Source organism: Mobula hypostoma, chromosome 20 (genome assembly GCF_963921235.1).
Source record: "Mobula hypostoma chromosome 20, sMobHyp1.1, whole genome shotgun sequence".
Taxonomy (NCBI): Eukaryota; Metazoa; Chordata; class Chondrichthyes; order Myliobatiformes; family Myliobatidae; genus Mobula; species Mobula hypostoma.
Genome location: NC_086116.1, coordinates 30384299 through 30403025, shown reverse-complemented (window position 1 = coordinate 30403025; position 18727 = coordinate 30384299).

Below are 18727 nucleotides of genomic sequence, written 5' to 3'. Positions count from 1 at the left end.
GTGAATGGAATGCTGAGTAGTAGAGGGTAACTGAATGGAATGAAATGTTTTTCAGTTCGACCACTATTAAAAGTTTTTGCCCAGACATGATCTCAGGCAACAGTGAGAGCATCACCAACATACCTCTGTTTCTACATTATGAAAGAATGCAGCACATCTGCAGGGAGACAGAAAAAAAATACCTTGTCTTATGTGGCATGACCTATCATGAAAAAAATGGCCCATGTTTGAAGAAATATTTGAGAGTGATCAGTTAAAATGAGAAGTTGAGAAAACCAGAAGCATACCTTTCCATCACTTGAGTCATTTGGGAATAAGCTGATGAAATAATCATCCACATCTCACTCAGTAAATGTCTATTTGTAATCCAAACAATCTACAGTCAGACATTTTAGGAAAATGTACGTCTGGCCATGTTGCTATTTATTAATCCAGTGGTTGACAGATCCTCGAAACATCTGAAATATCACCATTGGAACAGTCGAACGGTTCTGGAAATTTGTCAGTGGCATGGGTGATAGATGATCTGTTACTTTTGTATGAAGATGTAAACAACTTCCAGAACTAATCATTTTGCCACAGGAATATGTACAGCAGCCAGGCATAAATAAATTCCATGTAACAAAAATATATTTATTCCTTTCAAAGATGATCCTACCTTCTCCAGCTGCAAGTATTTTTTCCCACAAAAGAATACCCTTCATCTTCAAAGGTCAAAAGTTCAACGTGAATTTATTATCAAAGTACGGATATGTCACCATGTACAACCCTGAGATTAATTTCCTTGTGGATATACTCAGCTAATTTATAGAATAGTAACTATAACAGGATCAATGAAAGATTATTTAGAGCATTGAAGATGAAAAACTGTGCAAGTGCAAATATAAATAAATAGCAATAAATAATGAGAATATGAGATAGTGAGATAAAGAGTCCTTAAAGTGAGGTCATTAGTTGTGGGGACATTTCAATGATGGTGCAAGTGATTGTAATTATCTCCTTTTATTCAAGAGGCTGACGTTCGAGGAGTTGTAACTGTTCCTGAACCTGATGGTACAAGTCCTGAGGCTCTTGTACTTTCTATCTGAAGGTAGCAGCGAGAAGAGAGCATGGCCTGGGTGGTGGTGAGGGGGGAGGGGTGGGACCCTGATGATGGATGCTGCCGTCCTACATTAGCGTTTCATGTAGATCTGCTCAATGGATGGGGGAGGGCTTTACCTGTGACATACTGAGTTGAATTCACTACTTTTTGTAGGATTTTCCGTTCAAAGGCATTAGTGTTTCCATACCAGGCTGTGATGCAGCCAGTCAGTACACTCTCCACTGCACACCTATATAATTTTATCAAAGTCTGAAAGCCCTTTGGTTCCATTATCCATCATTCCTGATGCTTTGCATCTACTTCTTTTCCCCCCTTATCAGGGATGCTCATGTCTTCATTTGGCTTTCTAGAGTTCAATCTCTAAAATCCCCTACCTTATTTTTAAAGTCACACGTCTAACTGTCTCATTCGTTAGCTGAGCGAATCAGGCAGCGTCTAGCCAGTCAGCATTTCAGGCCAAGGCCCTTCATCAGCACTGGAAGGCCTGGGGAAGAATCTAGAATCCAGAATGAGGTGTTTGGGAGAGGGGAAGGGCCACAAGCTGGAAGGTGATAGGTGGCAAAGGTAAAGGGATAAAGAAGAAGGAATTTGATAGGAGAGGTGAGTGAGAATGGGAAGGAGGACCTGAGGCAGATGAGGAGAAGAGAAAGAGAAAGGGGGAAACCAGAACGTGAAAAGGAGGTGGGGGGAGAATTAGTGGAAGTTGAAATCAATGTTTATGCCATCTGGCCTGCTGAGTTCCTCCAGCATTTTGTGTGTGTTGCATCTGCAGAATCTCTTCTGTTCATCAATTGTTAGCTCCCTTTATCTCTCATTTTGACAATGTGATCACTTTCTTTTCACCTGAACAAAATCCTTAAAACATTTTCATTTAGAACAACAACACTTCACTGAAAATAGCGTATAATTTACTAAGATTAATATTTAAGGGTTTCCACACTTTGTGGAGGTGACGACTGCATTGTTAGAAATATCTTGGTACTCATAAAAGAGAGGCCAGAACCTAAATATTGCAAAGTGTGAACTTAATTACATAAATTAAATATTATGGATAAAATATAGGAAAGCTTTTAAGGTATTTCTGTTCCCTCATTTAATAAAGTGGGATTATCTGATGAACATGGTAATTAATTTCATTCTATTATTACCTAATAGTTTTTAATGGGAATTTTATTTGTCTATTTCTTGCAATGCTCACAGTGTTTTGCATCTTCTTGGGATCTAGCTCAAGCAAACGTTATTATAGAACAATTTTCTGGAGAATAAAAGTGATAAATTGCGTGATATAGAACAAATCGTCATTTTGTTTAGCCTATTTGTTGCTGTATCTGCAAGCAGTTATATAAACATTATCACAGTACCAACATAGTCCTTACATTTCAAAGGAAGGATGTAATGTTGAGGCTTTATAAAGCACTGGTGTGGCCTCGCTTGAAGTATTGTGTGTAGTTTTGGGTATCAAAGAAAGGATGTGCTGACATTGGAGACGGTTCAAGGAGGTTTATAAAAATAATTCTGGAATTGAAAGGCTTGTCAAATAAGGAGCGTTTGATGTTTCTTGGCATGTACTCACTGGAATTCAGAAGACTAAGGGGTGGTCTCATTGAAATCTATTAAATCTTGAAAGGCCTTGAGTGGATGTGGAGAGGATGTTTCACATGGTGGGGTACAGGCACAGGTCCCTCTAAATAGAGGGACGTCTATTTGGAACGGAGCTGAGGAGGAATTTCTTTAGCTGGAGAGTGGTGCATCTGTGGAATTCATTGCCACAGGCAGCTGTGGAGGCCAGGTCATTGGGTATATTTAAGGCAGAAGTTGATAGATTCTTGATTAGTCAGGGCATGAAGGGATACAGGGAGAAGGCAGGAGATTGGGTCTGAAAGGGAAAATGGATAAATCGTAATGAAATGTGAGAGCAGACTCAATGGAACAAATGGCCGAATTCTGCTCCTATAGCTTATGGTCTTATGGTCTTAAATGGTGAGAAATACACCAAGCTGCTTGGCAGAAGCTGAATCAGCTAAATATCTGTGTTAGTCATGATGAGCTATTACCAAAAGCTTGACCAAAGAGATGGGTTTTAATAGTGAAGTTAATGGGAGAGAAGGAGGTGGCAAAGCAGGGGAGATTAGACTGAAAATTAATAAATTAACCGTGAACGTCCCGAAGGTGTGGTTGATCAGAATCAGATTTAACATCACTGGCTATGCAGCGGCAGTGCTTTGCAATAGTGATGATCAATGGGCAAAGGAAGAGGAGAATAATTGTTATAAGATAAATGTTAACTTGAGTTAAAAGCACAGGTTGATGTAAAGGATGAGAAAGTAAATATGGTTGACTGACTCTTATCTGAAATGCTTGGGACGCAAGTGTTTCAGATGACAGAACTTTTCAGATTTTGTAATATACAACGAGATAGCTTGGGATCGCCATCATTTCCAACTCTGAATTTACGTGCTACTTGTAAGCAGACTTTGTCTTACACCTGGCCAGGCAGCATCTCTAGGAAGAGGTGCAGTCGACGTTTCAGGCCGAGACCCTTCGTCAGGACTAACTGAAGGAAGAGTGAGTAAGGGATTTGAAAGTTGGAGGGGGAGGGGGAGATCCAAAATGATAGGAGAAGACAGGAGGGGAAGGGATGGAGCCAAGAGCTGGACAGGTGATTGGCAAAAGGGATATGACAGGATCATGGGACAGGAGGCCCAGGGAGAAGGAAAAGGGGGGAGGGGGGAAAAAGCCCAGAGGATGGGCAAGGGGTATAGTCAGAGGGACAGAGGGAGAAAAAGGAGAGTGAGAGAAAGAATGTGTGCATAAAAATAAGTAACAGATGGGGTACGAGGGGGAGGTGGGGCATTAGCGGAAGTTAGAGAAGTCGATGTGCATGCCATCAGGTTGGAGGCTACCCAGACGGAATATAAGGTACTGTTCCTCCAACCTGAGTGTGGCTTCATCTTTACAGTAGAGGAGGCCGTGGATAGACATGTCAGAATGGGAATGGGATGTGGAATTAAAATGTGTGGCCACTGGGAGATCCTGCTTTCTCTGGCGGACAGAGCGTAGATGTTCAGCAAAGCGGTCTCCCAGTCTGCGTCGGGTCTCACCAATATATAAAAGGCCACATCGGGAGCACCGGACGCAGTATATCACCCCAGTCGACTCACAGGTGAAGTGATGCCTCACCTGGAAGGACTGTTTGGGGCCCTGAATGGTGGTAAGGGAGGAAGTGTAAGGGCATGTGTAGTACTTGTTCCGCTTACACGGATAAGTGCCAAGAGGGAGATCAGTGGGGAGGGATGGGGGGGGGGACGAATGGACAAGAGAGTTGCGTAGGGAGTGATCCCTGCGGAATGCAGAGAGAGGGGGGGAGGGAAATATGTGCTTAGTGGTGGGATCCCGTTGGAGGTGGCGGAAGTTACGGAGAATAATATGTTGGACCTGAAGGCTGGTTGGGTGGTAGGTGAGGACCAGGGGAACCCTATTCCTGGTGGGGTGGCGGGAGGATGGAGTGAGAGCAGATGTACGTGAAATTGGGGAGATGCGTTTAAGAGCAGAGTTGATAGTGGAGGAAGGGAAGCCCCTTTCTTTAAAAAAGGAAGACATCTCCCTCGTCCTAGAATGAAAAGCCTCATCCTGAGAGCAGATGCGGTGGAGACGGAGGAATTGCGAGAAGGGGATGGCGTTTTTGCAAGAGACAGGGTGAGAAGAGGAATAGTCCAGATAGCTGTGAGAGTCAGTAGGCTTATAGTAGATATCAGTGGATAAGCTGTCTCCAGAGACAGAGACAGAAAGATCTAGAAAGGGGAGGGAGGTGTTGGAAATGGACCAGGTAAACTTGAGGGCAAAGTTGGAGGCAAAGTTAATAAAGTCAACGAGTTCTGCATGCGTGCAGGAAGCAGCGCCAATGCAGTCGTCAATGTAGCGAAGGAAAAGTGGGGGACAGATACCAGAATAGGCACGGAACATAGATTGTTCCACAAAGCCAACAAAAAGGCAGGCATAGCTGGGACCCATACGGGTGCCCATAGCTACACCTTTAGTTTGGAGGAAGTGGGAGGACGCAAAGGAGAAATTATTAAGAGTAAGGACTAATTCCGCTAGACAGAGCAGAGTGGTGGTAGAGGGGAACTGATTAGGTCTGGAATCCAAAAAGAAGAGTAGAGCTTTGAGACCTTCCTGATGGGGGATGGAAGTATATAGGGACTGGACATCCATGGTGAAAATAAAGCAGTGGGGGCCAGGGAACTTAAAATCATCGAAAAGTTTAAGAACGTGAGAAGTGTCACGAACATAGGTAGGAAGAGATTGAACAAGGGGTGATAAAACAGTGTTGAGGTATGCAGAAATGAGTTCGGTGGGGCAGGAGCAAGCTGAGACAATAGGTCGGCCAGGACAGGCAGGTTTGTGGATCTTGGGTAGGAGGTAGAAACGGGAAGTGCGGGGTGTGGGAACTATAAGGTTGGTAGCAGTGGATGGGAGATCCCCTGAGCGGATAAAGTCGGTGATGGTGTGAGAGACAATGGCCTGGTGCTCCTTAGTGGGGTCACGATCGAGGGGTAAATAAGAGGAGGTATCCGCGAGTTGTCGCTGTGCCTCGGCAAGGTAGAGGTCAGTACGCCAGACTACAACTGCACCCCCCTTATCGGCGGGTTTAATAATAAGGTTAGGATTAGTGCGGAGGGAGTGGAGAGTAGAGCGTTCCGAAGGAGTGAGGTTGGAATGGGGACAAGGTGCGGTGAAGTCGAGACGGTTGATGTCCTGTCGGCAGTTAGCGATAAAGAGATCCAGAGCAGGCAGAAGACCAGAGCGGGGTGTCGTTAGCGATAAAGAGATCCCTTGAGGCAACACTTCACCTGTGAGTCGACTGGGGTGATATACTGTGTCCGGTGCTCCCGATGTGGCCTTTATATATTGGCGAGACCCGACGCAGACTGGGAGACCGCTTTGCTGAACATCTACGCTCTGTCCGCCAGAGAAAGCAGGATCTCCCAGTGGCCACACATTTTAATTCCACATCCCATTCCCATTCTGACATGTCTATCCACGGCCTCCTCTACTGTAAAGATGAAGCCACACTCAGGTTGGAGGAACAACACCTTATATTCCGTTTGGGTAGCCTCCAACCTGATGGCATGAACATCGACTTCTCTAACTTCCGCTAATGCCCCACCTCCCCCTCGTACCCCATCTGTTACTTATTTTTATGCACACATTCTTCTCTCACTCTCCTTTTTCTCCCTCTGTCCCTCTGAATATACCCCTTGCCCATCCTCTGGGTCCCCCTGCCTCCTTGTCTTTCTTCCCGGACCTCCTGTCCCATGATCCTCTCGTATCCCCTTTTGCCTATCACCTGTCCAGCTCTCGGCTCTATCCCTCCCCCTCCTGTCTTCTCCTATCATTTTGGATCTCCCCCTCCCCCTCCAACTTTCAAATCCCTTACTCACTCTTCCTTCAGTTAGTCCTGACGAAGGGTCTCGGCCTGAAACGTCGACTGTACCTCTTCCTAGAGATGCTGCCTGGCCTGCTGCGTTCACCAGCAACTTTTATGTGTGTTGCTTGAATTTCCAGCATCTGCAGAATTCCTGTTGTTTGTCTTACACCTGTTCGTCTCAAATATGTACTTAACAGTAAAAATTATGACATATGATTAATATAATGAAAATATAATGTGTGGAGGGTAACAAAAGTAGCACAGCAGCATCGGAAGAATACTTGTATCAGCTGTGAAACAACAAAAAACAACTGCAGGCTTTCAGTCTCCACCCCTGATGCCATGTTTTGATTAAAAGTTTATAGTACACTACATTTTTTATTTTACTTTTTTTAGATTTTATGTAAGGTATAAAAACAATCAGCATTGTAGAATTGTTCTGGTGTTAGATTTTCATCAGCAATAGTCTTGGCAAACTCCCTAATGAATTTTCCTCTGCTTCATGATCAGCAGATGCTCCATTACCACAAATCTTTAAAAATTTAATGCCGTGCCTTTTCTTAAATTTCTGCAACCAGCCTGCTGAATGTTCACAATTACTTTCAATTTTCAGTTTATCGTGATGGATCTCTGCTTGTTTCATGATCAGCATACCATTTAGTGTCATATGTTCACTCTGTGCTGATGGATCCACTCTTTCAATACACGATCGAGATCTCTCAATTTTTTGCTTTATGCAGTGTTTCTCAATTTCTCATTAACTTCTGTTCATTACAAATGTGAGATCACTTCTCAGAACTTCTTGTGTTGCGCAGAGACCTGTGAATCGCCTGGGAACCTTCCCAGTGCCTTGTGGGATTTTCCATTCGTGACGTCAAGTCAGTGCTCAAAAAAGCTTTGGAATTTGAAGGCTTCAGATTGTGAATTTTTGGATAAGGGGGACTCAACCTGTAATAAAAACTTAGGGGCTAAAAGACATGATGCAAAGAAGGACCAAATTATTGGAAGGAAATTGTTGAAATGTCAAATACTGAGGGGCATATGATTCCCTTGTGAAGTTAGATCACAGTAAGATTGAATTTCTCATACAAATGCAGTAGTTCAAAGTAAAACCAATCATCTATATTAGTGAGTCCCGCCGTAAATTGGGGGACCGCTTTGTCGAGCACCTCCACTCCATCCGCCACAAGCAAGACTTCCCGATGGCCAAATATTTAAATTCCTATTCTCATCCCTGTTCCGACGCGTCCATCCATGGTCTCCTCATGTGTTAAGCTGAAGCCACCCTCAGAGCAGGGGGAGGAGCAACTTTATATTCTGTCTGGGTAGCCACCAACCTATTGGCACGAATATCGAATTCTTCTTCCAGTGAACAAATTATCCCCCACCCCCACCCACTGCCTCTATTTCCCACTCAGACCGTTTACCTCTTCGTGTACTGCAACATATTTGGTGGAAATGTACATAACTCACAACCATCGACATTGAGTGGGTCTCACTTTAAGAGGCTGGTCTAACATAATCACGTAATTACTTAAAGGTTATTTTTAAGCGCACTTTGAGTTCAGTTTTTTGGTGTTTGATAGAAGAGTTACTACGGCTTTTCTGAAACATAAAATGCCTCTGTTATTTTATTTGTGTAAACCTACATTCTCATCTGCCTTTTACTTCCCCCTGGGTCCCCTCCTCCTTCCCTTTCTCCTGTGTTCCACTCTCCTGTCCTATCAGATTCCTTCCTCTCCAGCTCTTGACCTTTCTACCCACCTGGCTTCATCTATCACCTTCTAGCTAGCCTCCTTCCCCTCCCTCCACCTTTTTATACTGGCATCTTCTCCTTTCTTTCTCAGTCCTGAAGAAGTATCTCAGTGCGAAACGTCGGCTGTTTATAAACTTCACTGATGTTTCCTGACCTGTTGAGTTCCTCCAGCATTTTGTGTGTGTTACTAATGTGTTATGACTAAACAAGGGAGATTACAACAGGATGAGGGAGGAACTGGCTAGTGTAGACCAGGCTATATGGTGGGACAGCTGAGGAACAGTGGAAGGCTTCCAAAGTTAATTTACATGGTGCTCAACAAAAGTATATTCTAGTTAAATGCAGGGTCTGTAAAGATGGGGAGAGCCAATATTGGATAACTGAGGAAATCAAGAAATGCATCAAATTAAAAACTCATGCATACAAAGTCACCAAGAGTAGTGGGAAAATAGAAAATTGGGAAAACTGTAAAAAGCAACAAAGAACCACTAAGCAAGCAATAAGGAAAAGGGAAGAAAGATTATGAAAGAAACTAGCACAAAATATAAAAGCAGATAGTAAAATGAGCATTAGTCCCTTGGAAAATGAGAAAGGAGAATTAATATTGACTAGTCTGGAAATGGCCAAGACTTTGAACAATACTTCTGAGGCTGTGTCCTCCACCGTAGGAAGCACCTTTTCCACATCCACGCTATTGAGATTTTTCAACATTTGATAGGTTTCATAAGAACATAAGAAATAGGAGCAGGAGTAGGTCAGCCAGCCCATCAGGCCTCCCCCGCCATTTAGTAAGATCACGGCTGATTTGTTCGTAAACTCAGCTCCATCTACCTGCCTTTTCCCCATAACCCTTAATTCCCCTACTATGTAAAAATCTATCTAACTGTATCTTAAATATATTTAGTGAAGAAGCCTCAACTGCTTCCCCAGGCACAGAATTCCACAGATTCACCACCCTCTGGGAAAAACAGCTTCTCCTCACCTCCGTCCTAAATCTTCTCCCCTGAATCTTAGTCAATGTCTCCTAGTTCTAGTCTCACCTACCAATGGAAACAACTTTCCTACTTCTATTTTATCTTTCCCTTTCAAAATTTGGTATGTTTCTATAAGATCCCCTCTCATTCTTCTGAATTCCAGAGAGTAGAGTCACAGGTGACTCAATCTCTCCTCATAGGTTAACCCCTTCATCTCTGGAATCAACCTAGTGAACCTCCTCTGCATTGCCTCCAAAGCCAGTATATCCTTCCTCAAGTATGGAGACTAGAACTGCACAAGAACTCCAGGTGTGGCCTCAACAGTACCCTGTATATTTGCAGCATGATCTCCCTGCTCTTGAATTCGATCCCCTCATTCTAGTGAATTCCATCCCCTCATTCAATGAGATCTCCCCTCATTCTTCTGAATTCCAGTGATTACAAGCCCTGAGCCATTCAACACTCCTCATATGACAAGCCTTTCAATCTGAAATCATTTTTGTGAACCTCCTTTGAACCCTCTCCAATGCCAGCACATCCAGTACAGATAAGGGGCCCAAAACTGCTCAAAATATCAAGAAGGCAAATGGAATATTGACATTCATTGTTTGAGGGACTGACTTTAAGAGCAGGGAGGTTATGGTACAGATGTACAGTGTACCGGCGAGTCTGCACTTGGAGTATTGTTTGCAGTTCTGTCCTCCTTAACCAAGAAAACATACACTGGATTTGGAGGCAGTGCAGAGTGTTTTGTCAGGTTGGTACCAGAATGAGGGGTTTAGTCTATAAGGAGTTGCCTGCGATTGTAATAGCTGGAATTCATAAGAATGAGAGGGATTTTATAGAGACATCTAAAATTATGAAAGGGACATAAGATTGAGGCAGTAATGTTCTTTCCAGTCATAAGTGAGACACGGTAGGGTAGCGGTTAGCGCAAAGCTATTACAGTTTTGGGGTGTTCTGGGGTTCGGAGTTCAATTCCGCCACTGCTTGTACTTTAACCCCCCTCCCCCATGGAATGCGTGGGCTTTCCCCGGGTGCTCTGATTTCTTCCCACAGTCCAAAGGCGTACTGTATAGGCTAATTGGTCATTGTTAATTGTCCCATTGTTAGATTAGGGTAAATTGGGTTTGGCAGGAGATGCTGGGGCTCGAAGGGCCACAAGGGCCTACTCTGGGCTGTATCACAAAGATAAAATAAAATAAAATAAAATGAACATGGCTCTAAGATTTGGGGGATAGATTGGGAGATGAGAGACTGTTTTTCTCAGAGAGTAGTGAATCTGTGGAATTTTCTACCCAGGAAAGCAACAGAGGCTACCTCATTAGATATATTCATGATGTAGTTTTTTTTTCACAGTGGGGAATTAAGGGTATGGAGAAAAGGCCGGTAGGTAGAGCTAATTACATGGCCAAATCAGCTATTATCTTATTGAATGGTGGAGCAACTCGACAGACTGAATGGCCTACTCCTGTTCCTACTTCTTAAGTTCTTTAAGGAGAGATGTGTGAAGTATTTTTGCACAGAGGTGAGTAAGGACTTGGAAAGTGCTGCCGGGAAGATGGTGGGCACAGATATGGAAGCAGAATTTAAGCAGCATTAAGACATATAGGCAGGAAACAGTGCGGTGTTTTGGCGCAGACTGATTCTGTGGCCTGCAGTTAACGAACGACGTAGTGCTAGACTGAACTGAACTGAACTGAACACTCCTAGACAGTTTCAGGGACTCTCTGGTTTGATGTTTAACATTCTGTGTGTTATTCATGCACTTTTTGCCGTCTGCACGATCTCTTCTTTTTTACGTGCTTTGGGTGCTTGATATTTTCTTTGAACGAGTTCCATGGTTTTTCTTTGTTTCGTGGCTACCTGCAGGAGGACAAATCTCAGGGCTGTATACTGTATACATACTTTAATAATCAATGTATTTGGAATTTTTGAAAAGCCCATTGCGGGTGAAGCCCTCCCCACCGTCGGGCACATCTACACAAAATGGTGTCACAGGAAAGCAGCATCCATCATCAGGGACCCTCACCACCCAGGGCATGCTCTCTTCTCGCTGCTGCCATCATGAAGAAGGTACAGGAGCCTCAGGACTCACACCGCCGGGTTCATGAACAGTTATTACCCCTCAACCATCAGGCTTTTGAATCAAAGAGGATAACTTCATTCAACTTACTTGCCATTGAAATGTTCCCACAACCTATCGACTCATTTTCAGGGCCACTTCAACTCACTTTCTCGATATTTATTGCTTATTTATTATTATTATTATTATTATTATTATTATTATTATTATTCCTTTCTTTTTGTATTTGCACAGTTTGTTGTCTTTTGTACACTGGTTGAAAGCCCAATTTGGTGCAGTCTTTCATTGATTCTGTTATGGTTATTATCCTACGGATTTATTGAGTATGCCTGCAAGAAAATAAATCTCATGGTTGTATAGCGTTACATATATGCACTTTGATAATAAGTTTTGTTATGTTTTGTAACTTCAGAACATGAAACTAGTTCGATCAAAGTCGCTGGAGTCCAAAATGCAGGTCCAACTTCGAGTTTACTTTTAAGCGTATCACCTGGTAGTATGTTGGCATATGCAATGCACGTAGTTATACAAATAACCCGTGATGAATTAGTTAAACATGAAAGAACACTTACTCAACCTATATATATATATATATATGTGTGTGTGTGTGTGTGTGTGTGTGTGTGTGTGTATACAAGGCTACTCAAATATTATTGAAATATTAAAAATGCAACAAATGTACTTTCAAGTTTGAACTTTGAAGAGATACGTGGATGTAATGGGATTAGTTTATAATAGTATCACGGTCACCACAGATTTGGTGAACCAAATAGCCTGCTCCTGTGCTGTGCTGATTAAAGTGCACCTTTCATTACTTAAGGTGGTTCAAAAGTACTTAGTAACAAATTAATTATTTTTTCATTACCACTGTAAGAATGAGCAAACCTGGCAGGCACTTTACAGCAGAAAGTCCACAAACATGCTGAGACTAATATATTCCAATTGTCCTCATTAGTTCATGTGAGTGTTTACAGAATGGAAGTATAAAATATTTCAGAACAAAGTGACCTTACATGCCAAATACAGAATCAAAGGTCTGCAGATCAGTTGCATTTAATGGTGTTCTTACCTCAACTCAGTCGCAATACACCATGATAAAATGCAAATTATTTCTGTATCATATTTGATCTGAATTTTGATTGTTTGCAGTAAATATGTCTTAATTCATTTATCTGTTGAATGAAGTCAATATTTTCTATAATAGTAGTGACCAGTACATGCATCTCATTGCAAGATCAGTCCATGACAGTGGGAACAATTTTTCTGAACATATTTTCCTTCTTTGAATTAACAACTCAGTTCAGAAATTAATTAAATCAAAGATTGCTTAGGAATTTGGGCTTGAAATTAATACTAGTAGATTATCGAGGCATAGAACAGATTTAATCAACCTCTCTGATTGCTAAAGAATTTATGAATTATGTTTGGTAGATCATGAAACCTTATGTCAATGCAGAGTTCTAACTTTCAAAGGATTCCTGTTATTGGTATGCTTATGCAGATTTAGATTCACCGAGATCTGAACTTTACCATTCTAAACTTGTATGATCCTATGTGAATATTGAATATTAAAGATTCACACAAGATTTTCATCAAAATCTCGAATGGCATGAACCAGTTCAATAAACAGAGGGTAGAGACACATCTGGAATATTGTATACAGTTCTGTTTGCCCCATGATAGGAAGGATGTTCAGGCTTTGGAGAAGGTGCAGAACAGGCTTATCAGGAAACTACCTGGTTTTGAGGGCATGTGCTATCACGAGAGGCTGGACAAATGTGTTGCTTTCTTTGGAGCGGTGGAAGCTGAGGGGAGAGCTGATAGAGATTTATAAGATAATGAGGGGCATAGATGGAATAGACAAGGAGTATCTGTTTCCCAGGGTGGAAATGTCTAATACCAGAGGGCATGCATTAAAGTTGAGGGGGGTAGGTTCTAGAGGGATGTGAGGGGTAAGTTTTTTACTCAGAGAGTAGTGCGTGCCTGAAGTGTGGTACCCGGTATGGGGTACAGGCAAATACATTAGAGGCTTTTAAGAGATGTTTAGATAAGCACATAGATGTGAGGAAGATGGAGGGATATTGACATTGTTAAGGTAGGAGGGATTAGTTTTTGTGTTTTCTTTTATTTATTTGTTAGCTGGTTCAGCACAACATTGAGGGCCGAAGGGCCTGCTCTTGTGCTGTACTGTTCTATGTTCTATAAGATATAGGAGCAGAATTAGGCCATTTGGCCCATTGAGTCTGCTCCATAGATTTATGAATTTAAAATATTTTTAACATTTCTGATATAGTTTACAATTTTTGTTAAATCTTTCTGCATCTGCATATTTGAGCTAATGTTATGTGTTTTAGTTTGAATTTATTGCCCTGAAGACACGGTATTTGCTTGATTAGAAAGGACATCAGAGATTACAGGACGGAGAAAGGAGAATGGGGTTGAGGGGGAAAATAATCAGCCATGATTGAGTGACGGAACAGAGTCGATGGATCAAATGGCCTAGTTCTGCTCCTCTGGTTTATGGTCTTACTTCCCTCTAGTGAAGATAGGCAAATATGTTAAACAATTTATGAGAACTCATGTGACTTATAGCCTAATTGTAACGTAACCATCAGTTGTGTGGCAAATTATTCCACTCCAAGTGCACATAGGATCCTGATTCAGAGTTGGATTCATTTATTTATCACAGGTACATCAAAACATGCAGTAAAATGCGCCATTTGTGTCAACAACCAACACACCTAAGGATATGCTGAGGACATAGAAGTCACCACAGTTTCTGGTGCCAAAATAACATTCTTAAAGTGTTCCGCAGAATGACTCAAGTAACAAAACAACAACAGCAACAAAACAATCAATAACAGTGAAGCAAGCTCCTTTCCTCTCTCTCTCTCACACACACACACACACACACACACACACACACACTCACACACACACACACACACACACACACACACACTCACACACACACATTTGCAAATGTCAGGACTCGACGACTTGGGCTTCGATCTTTGGTACCCATTCCAGGACCTACCAATGACAGGACTTTGAATTCCGGACATTGAACTCTGAACTCACACAGAGCTCTGACCTCAGGACTTGATGAATGACCTTGGGGGAGGGGGTTTTACAATCCTTCATCCATGGGGACTGCCAAACTGACATCCATCAACGAGGACCATCGGCCTTCGAATATGAGAGTTCTGACCACTAGTGATTTGCCATTGCCTTCTTCTGGACAGTGTCTTTACAAGACGGATGACCCCAGCCATTATCAATACTCTTCAGAGAATGTCTGTCTGGCATCAGTGGTCGCATAACCAGGACTTGTGATTATGCACCAGCTGCTCATACGACTATCTACCACCTTTTCCCATGGCTTCATATGACCCTGATAAGGGGGCTAAGCAGGTGATACACCTTGCCCAAGGGTGACCTGCAGGCTAGCGGAGGGAAGGAGCACCTTACACCTCCTTTGGTAGAGATGTTTCGCCACCCCAGTGCATTAGTAAATTAGTATTCTAGAACTCAAGAAGGGAGACAATTACGTCTAATGAAAACAAGAGGAATTCTGCAGATGCTGGAAATTCAAGCAAACCACATCAAATTTGCTGGTGAACGCAGCAGGCCAGGCAGCATCTCTAGGAAGAGGTACAGTCGATATTTCAGGCCGAGACCCAGTCCTGACAAAGGGTGTCGGCCTGAAACATCGACTGTACCTCTTCCTAGAGATGCTGCCTGGCCTGCTGTGTTCACCAGCAACTTTGATGTGGTTTACATCTAATGAATCTCGTTTAAAGATCTAAGGTGAAAGATAATCCACCTTATCCTTTGAAGTTTCCATAAAGTCATAATAGTTTTGAATTCTCTTGCAGAATGCAACATCAGCCATATTTTTTAATGTTTTATTTGAAGGAAAAATACACGTTATTCATGTGCTTAAGATTTTTGCACACTATATTTCTTCCATTACTATTTTCCATAACTGCATATAAGAGTCAATAAGATTTTTCCGATTTTGATCTCAGTTCTCAGAAACTGAGATTTCATAATCCATTTTTATGACTTTTCCCTCCTGCATTACAGCTGATCTTGTTTGTCCATAATCTAATCAGTGGAATATTGAAGAAAGCAGTGGGTTTCCCTCAGTTCAGTAATTAAGAATGGAATATATGAACTGAATAATCTTATGATGTAGGAAGGTGTAGGAGGACCTGTTTGAAGATATTAATAAAACCATGCTTCAGCTGAAATGTGGAAGGACGTTGAGGTTAAACCAGCCAACCAGTCACTATAATAAGTGAGGAGCTGCTGTGCTTATTTTCTTAATGCAGGGATTGGCTTAGGAGGCACCCCACTGTAAGTGTGGATAAATTTGAGAAGGATGATTGCTTTGCGGCCAAGTTTGTGATGGTACAAAAGATAGGTGGAGGGGCAGGTGGTGTTGAGAAAAGGGGAAGTACAAAGAAACACGGCAGCACCTCTACTTCCTTCGGAGTTTAAGGAGATTTAGCATGATATCTAAACATTTGACGAACTTTTATAAATGTGTAACGGAGAGTATATTGACAGGTTGCATCACTGCTTGGTATGGAAACACTAATGTCCTTGAATTGAAATTTCTACAAAGTGTAGTGGATGTGGCCCAGATCATCACGGGTATAGCTCTCCCCACTATTAAAAGTATCTACATAAAAAGCAGCATCCATCATCAGGGACCCCCTCCCAACCCCACTGACTGGGAGATGCACTCGTCTCTCTGTTGCCATCAGAAAGAACGTACTCACACTACAAGGTTCAGGAGTAGTTACTACCCCTCAACCATCAGGCCCCTGAGTCAAAGAGTCATAACTTCACTCAACTTCACTTGCTCCATCATTGAAAAGTTCCTACAACCTATGGACTCACTTCACTCATGTTCTCAAAATTTATTGCTTATTAAGGGAGCTAGGGCTTTACTCTTTAGAGAGAAGGAGGATGAGCGGAGACATGATAGAGGTGTACAAGATAATAAGAGGAATAGGTAGAGTGGATTGTCAGCGATTCTTCCCCAGGGCACCACTGCTCAATACGAGGACATGGCTTTAAGGTAAGGGGTGAAAAGTTCAAGGGGGATATTAGAGGAAGGTTTTTTAGTCAGAGAGTGGTTTGTGCGTAGAATGCACTGCATGAGTCAGTGGTGGAGGCAGATACACTCATGAATTTTAAGAGACTACTAGACAGGTATATGGAGGAATTTAAGGTGGGGGGTTATATGGGAGGCAGTGTTTGAGGGTCGACACAACATTGTGGGCCGAAGGGACTATAATGTGCTGTACTATTCTATGTTCTATGTTCTATTTATTTATTATTGTTATTTACATCTTTTTGTATTTGGAATTTCTTGTCTTCTGCACGCTGGTCGAATGCCCAAGTTGGTCAATCTTTCATTGATTCTGTTATGGTTACTATTCTATCGATTTATTGAGTATGCCCACAAAAAATGTATCTCAGGGTTGTATAAAGTGACATATATGTACTTTGATAATAAATTTACTTTGAACTTTAAAGAAGGACTTGGACAAATTAGGGGAACATGCAAACAAGTAGCAGATGGAAGACAGGGTAGGAAGTGTCTGGTCGTGCACTTTAACGGAAAGAATAAAGGCAACTAATAGGGCGCACATATAGAAAAAGGGGGTGCAGAAGGACTTGCGAGTCCTAGAGCAGGATTCCCAAAAGATTAACTTGCAAATTAAGTCAGTAGTAAGGCATGCAAATGCAATGTTAGCATTCATTTCCAAAGGATTAAAATGTAAAAGCAAGGATGTAAAGCTGAGGGTTATAAGGCACTAATCAGACCGCACTTGGAGTATTGCGAGCAAGTTTTGGAACCAATAGCTAAGAAAAGATGTGCTGGCATTGGAGAGGGTTCGGAGGAGGTTCACAAGAATCAGAATCAGAATCGTTTATTATCGCCAAGTATGTGGACACATACAGGGAATTTGATGCCGGTTTCCCTGAGCTCTTGCTGTACAGAATCAAAAAGCAAACAAAACAATAGTGCAAATAATTGTGAACTATATACAATGAGGTATACCTGTGTATGTACAGGTGGACTTGGTTTATAATAGACTAAAATTCAAGTGTTTATAAGAATGATTCTGGGAATGAAAGGATTAACTTATGAGGAGCATTTGAGGCCCTGTACTCACTGGAAGTTAGAATAATGGGGGTGGGGAGGGTTTCATTGAATACTACCGAATACTGAAAGGCCTAGAATAGAGTGGATGTGGAGAGGATGTTTTCTGTAGTAGGAGAGACTAGATCCAGAGGGCACAGCCTCAGAATAGAAAGGTGCCCCTTTAGAACAGAGATGAGGAGGAATTTCTTTAACCAGAGGGTGGTGAATATGTAGAGTTCATTGCCACAATTGGCTGCGGAGGCCAAATCGTTGGGTATATTTACAGAAGAGATTGATAGATTCTTGATCAGTAAGAACCTCAAAGGTTACGGGAAGAAGGCACGAGAATGAGATTGAGTTGGAAAATAAATCATCCATGATTGAATGATTGCATGAACTCGATGGGCTGAATAGCTTAATTCTGTTTCTATATTTTATAGTCTTACAGTTAAAGTAGTATGAAAAATTTAATTGTTTGAGATATATTAATCTGAACATAAAAAAATAAGGTTAGATGTGTTACGGTCTGATTTAGAACTCGGGAATGCTTATGATTACAACAAAAAAAATAAGATGTACCCTTTACCTGAAAATTATTGGCAACATGTCATACCCTGTGATGAAAGTAGAGAAGTTACTAATAGCAATATGACTGTACAAGCAATGAAAATGCTTACAGCAAATTCCTTTCTTTGTTATTTAAAAGACATGGTAACACGCTTAACATGAATGGACTGGAACTTTGGTAGGTTTACAGAGTTGAAGCTGATATGAACAAAATAATCATTTTAATCATAATATTGTGGGTAACTATCAAGTCCTCATGTGAAATTCTTTAAACAAATCACACGCATGTTCTGATGCAGGGTTTCATCCTGAAACATTAACAATCCATGGTCCATGCTGCTCGACCCAGTCTTTTTCCAGTACATTATTTTTTGCTCCATCTTGCAGTATCTGCAGTAACCTGTGTCCCCAGATGAAAAATTAATTGTTCATCGCTTGCTATGTGCCATGTAGTATGACATGGGTGATCCTGGTCTTTCCATGATCATGATTGTTCCTGGCAAATTTTTGTACAGAAGTAGTTTGCAGTTGCCTTCTTCTGGGCAGTGTCTTTACAAGACAGGTGACCCCAGACATTATCAATACTCTTCAGAGATGGTCTGCCTGGTGTCAGTGGTCGCATAACCAGGAATCCAGGTGCTCTAGTTT